Here is a 5,951-nt window from a genome sequence, read left to right on the forward strand (position 1 = left end):
ATACTGCTCTTGATCAAGTTTCACGATACTGCTTCAGGACCTGATGGTATACATTATCAACTCCTGAAACACTTACCTGAATCATGTTTAGAGACGCTCTTATCTATTTTGATGACATTTGGACATCTGGACAATTTCCTTCATCGTATGGATGCTATAATTGTGCCCATCCCTAAACCTGACGTGATCATACTGATCCTTCCAATTATAGGCCAATTTCATTAACTAGCTGTATCTGCAAGACCATGGAACGCATGATAAATAATCGACTTGTTTGATACTTGGAAACTAATAACCTAATAACTACTATACAATGCGGTTTCCGTAAAAGCCGTAGTATCATCGATCAGATAGTGCGCTTAGAATCTTCTGTGAAAAATGCCATAATTAATAAACAGCATGCAGTGTCGATCTTTTTCGATTTAGAAAAAGCATACGACACAACATGGAAACATGGGATTTTAAAAGATTTACATGATTTTGGATTACGAGGCCGTTTGCCTCACTTTATATCCAACTTTTTAAATGACAGGCAATTTCAAGTCCGAGTGGGTTCGAACCCTGTCTAACCATTACAATCAGGATCAGGGAGTCCCGCAAGGCAGTATTTTGTCTGTAACATTGTTTAGTATCAAGATTAACAGTTTATCAAAGGTTTTAAATGATTCAATGATTCTTGTCGCGGGTAAGAATATGCATACTATTGAACGGCAAATGCAGCTGTGTTTAAATAAAATACATAAATGGTGTCTTGAAAACGGCTTTAAATTTTCTAAATACAAAACAAATTGTATACATTTTTGTAGAAAATATAAACTGCATAAAGACCCGGAACTGTTCCTCAATGGCACTCCCATCAAAGTTGTAAAGGAGGCCAAGTTCTTGGGTTTAATTTTTGACTCGCATCTAACTTTTCTTCCCCATATCAAGTCCCTAAAAACTAAATGCTTGAAGGCACTTGACTTGTTGAAAGTCGTTTCCAATTCTAAGTGGGGAGGGGATCAAGCTACCCTCCTACAATTATATCGATCATTGGTACGTTCCAAACTTGATTATGGCTCCATCGTTTATGGTGGAGCCTGCAACAGTAATCTAAAACTTTTAGATTCTGTCCACCACCAAGGTCTAAGACTATGTCTTGGTTCCTTTAGAACTTCACCTGTTGACAGCCTCTACGTCGAGGCTGATGAGCCATCTCTTACACAACGCCGTATAAAATTAACTTTACAGTATATTACAAAACTTTATTCCAATGAGTCAAACCCTGCATATAACTGTGTCTTTAATCCACTATATGAAGAAGCCTTCTCTTGTTCACAAGTTGACCTAACATTAACTACATTTAAAAAATCAGAAACAAATGAATTACAGTATTAACAAGAATTTAGTCAATTAAGAAATAAATATAATACATACAAATCCTTGTTTACAGATGGGTCCAAGGATGGTGGCGCAGTGGCATGTGCCACTGTCATTGGATCCCGAACAATATCTTCTAGAATACCGGATAACAGCTCTATATTTACAGCAGAAGCAAACGCAATCTTAACAGCTCTTAAATATATTAATAAACTCCGTAAATATAAACAATATATCATCTTTTCAGATTCTCTTTCGTGTCTTCAGGCTATTAAAAATCTTTCTTGCAAATACCCACTTTTATTAGAAATTATTGAATTGTACAATGAACTTGCTGCTGGCCAATGCGACATCGTCTTTTGTTGGTTACCCAGCCACGTTGGCATTTCTGGGAATGCAATGGCCGATCTTGCTGCTAAGGCAGCCCTCAACAAATCTGTGACACCACTTCTAATTCCATACTCTGATTACAAAGCCAGCATTAGAACATACATCCGCGATCTAATGCAAAAGAAGTGGGACACCCAAGTAGGTATAAATAAATTACATGCAATAAAACCCTACATTGGTTACACCTACTTGGGTTGTCAGTCCAGATTTGAAGAGGTCATTATGCGACGATGTCGCATTGGGCATACCAGATATACTCATGAATATTTATTGAAAGGCGAAGAACCTCCGTTTTGTATCCCTTGTGATGAAAGGATCACAGTCAAGCATGTCTTGCTTGACTGCATTGAATATTCCATCACAAGGGATAAGTATTTTAATGTCAAAACATTGAAGGATCTTTTTTATAATGTTAATTATAATTTAATAGTTGAATTTTTAAAAGAATTAGATTTGTTGACTGATCTGTAAATAGCTAAATATTATATTGTTGGTAGTTTATATAAGTAACTGAGATTGTTTGTGGCTGTACCCTCAAAGGGGGTTGACGTAGCATAAAATTATTGTCCTCCTGAGAGGGTACGTAAGTCCCAAAACTTTCAAGTCAATTTAAACTTGCCAGGATTTTTAGACGTAGCATTCTTGTCTTTTTAATTGTAGCTAACATTTCTTACAATCGCCAGCAGCTGAAGGGATGGTGTTAACCCAACTAGGGTCCATGCAGGTAGCCAAGGTACTGTAAGTCCCCATGGTCCCTAGTTTGGTGATCTACCTTCTGGTGTTGGCGATCTATAGCTTGTTTTTATATTGTATTGTCCAAATAGTGCTATCAGTTTTAACTCTCCATACTACTTTAAGTTGTAATTGTAATATTCTAGTTTTTTTACTGTCCTTCGTCGACAGGTTTTACAATTTCTCTATATATTCTATTTTAATGTCAAGTGTTCTCGTCACGATATGGCTGAAATATTGCCGATGTGACGTTAAATAATAACTCACTCACTCATTCGGAGTTATGGAAAGTATAAGTTTTGCGGGTTCAGAAACCAATGCCAAGTCTAGCCTTTAGTAAACGTCAGCTAGCTAAATATATATGCAAGGAATGTCAGGTCAGAGGTTAAAGGGCGGTCCTCCAAGGAACTGACCAATCAGGAACAAGTACATTGTATTGTCAATATGGCTGGCGTTTTCTATGATCTAGACGCGAAGCACAGAAGTCATATTTTCAAGCGAATTAAACTTAACACAATAGTTTACATATCACAAGTTTAATTATCATAACACGTTTGTCCTACATTATCACTTATCAGCAATATATTTTCTTGAGTAACAAGCGAACTCGGTAGTGTAATGCAAATTAGGGGGCGGAATTTAGACATGTTTGTAAACAAACTCGCACTACCAGGTTATCAATCAGACTATGTAAGTTCTACACTTGTACTTTCGCATGCACAAGGGTACATATTTTAGTGACTCTTGAGCATCGAATAGCATACCCTCCCCTGTTTGGCGTTACAGTATATAACGTAGTTCAAATAACTCAAATCATAATAGGTCTAATTTATTTAATTTAGAGCTATTATAATCTCGTTATATACCTCTGATTTTCCAGCACAGTGTGTTTATCTCCTAACTCACTCAATCCTCACCACACACACGACTCTTTCCGCAATCTCCAAGAGTCTCGATGAATGTTATGTGCGAAAATACGATACACGCGCGACAGGATTCGGGTGATTTCATACAATAATCCCGAGTTCTTAAGTGATTAAGCCACTTGTTTCAAAAATCGTGAACAAAATACATCGTTATTTTGGCACTTCAAAGAACATGTCTAACAGAGTGTTGATGCCAAATATGAAGTTGTATTTCTGAAAAACTAATAAAGCTATTTGTTTAATCACAACTTTAAAACGTAGCTCGGATGTGCATGGTGCAATGACAAATAAATTGTATTAAGATTTCATTGATTTTCAAGATTTTCACTCACATTTAATTTTATTCTAAAAGTCACGGAAAAAAGTCCATAAAGTCTGTCTGTCATTGCATAAAGTAATCACTTGCTTATACGTAAACAAAATACCATTCAAAATCAGGCCATTAGCAGTTGAGAACTATGTTCACTGAGATCGAAAATGTGTGTATGAAGGAAATAAGTTTGTTATGGTGTTTTTCTACTATAGCACTACATAAACAAACAAAATATCAGTTTATTAAAGATATGTATTCCAAACACTTGAAACAATACATTTAAAAAAAGAAAGAAAAGAAAAACACGTAAAACTTCCCTGCATCATACAACAACCCTCAGTTGCCTCAACACAAACTCTCTTTTTATGGTCTCCCATTTTGCTCTGCCTTCAGCCCTGGGTGCTGCCTGGCTTTACTTCCCTTCTTTCAGGGTTCTTACTTGACCAGGTCTTTCAATAAAATTGCTGTCAGTTCATTAGTTTTTATTGCAACCTTTTTCATTACCTGTGTAATGTGACAAGTTCCCTCGTTGAAGGTGACATTTGCATATGCGACTGCCTCTTGCCGAAAAATACATTCTTTGGACAGCGGGACCAGATCACAGAATGCAAGCATTCATTAGCAATCTGTGTCCTGCCCTTTTGTGACCTTCTTCGATACAAAGGAACTGTAACAGGTTGGGTGTGGGCAACGTGGTTGTCAGGATGTTTGCTGTCCCATCACAGAGATATAAATAAAATGGATTTAAAAGAAAACTCTAACAAATAATTAAAGTCATTGATAATTTTACTTGTTATTACAATGGCAAATTGTGGAAGAAAAAAGTGCAAGACGCAGAGCTGTCAACCCCTAAAGATGGTTTGGAGTGAGACTGAAAAAAATAAGCCGGGGTCTATCCGGGGTCATGTCGAGGGCGACGCCCTGGTGGGGGGTATCTGGGGGGGCGAATGAAGTTTAGTGATTTTCAGGAGCATTTGGAGCCTTCTGGTGGCATTATTTTGACACTAAAAGATGCATGCTAATAAATAATAATAAGCCGAATCATTCGCAATTACTTCTATAATTTCTAGATTTTGATTAATCTAAAAGGATAATTACTGCGCGCTAAGGCAGATCCAATAATGCTGCACGGTAATTATTATACAAAAACTCTAATAAACGTCTATGCAATCGTAAAATTTCCTAATATCTCTCTCGGCCAAAATCTACAACTGAAGTTCAGTGTGTTATGTCTAAAACTCATTTGGACCAAGATTATAAGTGACGTCATTCTACTTCCGGAAATACGTTTAGCAGACGACGTCGAACCGTTAGAGCCAGAAAAATGCAACTAAACACCAATTAAGACGTGACTTTAAATTACACGGATGTAGACAACCAAATACCATTTCCAGGAACATGCTTGCGTATATATTGGTAGAAGCGATCTCGGTATCGACAACACATTTTCTGATGACGTAATCGCAGGTAGATCGCGGGACAATTCAGGCCGCTCTCTTGTGCGAACTATAACCAGTGTATGAAATAAGCCCAAAACCCAGTCATGCAGATATCAGGGCTGGTAACTTCAAAATGTTACCTGCCCAAAATGGATTTAACCAGACTAGACAATCCAAAGAAAATAACTAAAGTTTTTAGTTACAATGAATAATTTAATGACCCTGAGACATGTATTTACTCTCTAACAGTCTATTCATTTTCTGATAAATCCGACTAAAAGTTTCTATAAAACATTTGCAAGACCATCGGGCTGGCCAGCTGTAAATTTAGACCGTCCGTTAGAAATCTAACCCGACTCGGACGGGGCATATTTCATACACTGCTATAACTGTTAAATCTTACGATAATAGATTAAATTGATCTTATAACTACAATATACATTGTTTTTACATACAAGACGTGTATGTAATAATAATAATACTAATAATGTATCAAATAGTTACAAAATCATGAAAACTACAAAGGTCTCGATTGTTTACAGATCACAGATCTTACCATCTGTTCGGCAATATGTGCATCAAGGTAACGTCTCATGTTGTCTTCATGAGCAGGAGGCTCTTGATCATTAGCAAGTGCTCTATTTAAAACACCAGCTGGAGGGGCCAGTGGGACCTACTATGATGGGGAGCATCATCAGTTGACGTTCCTCGTGCCATCGATGTCACCAAACATTGTTAGTGATGGCAAAGCGGTAATAATACTACAATTTCAAATCTTTTTCTTAGTAAGTT

This window comes from Haliotis rubra, unplaced genomic scaffold (genome assembly GCF_003918875.1).
Source record: "Haliotis rubra isolate DU_JTF1 unplaced genomic scaffold, ASM391887v1 Scf59, whole genome shotgun sequence".
NCBI lineage: Eukaryota > Metazoa > Mollusca > Gastropoda > Lepetellida > Haliotidae > Haliotis > Haliotis rubra.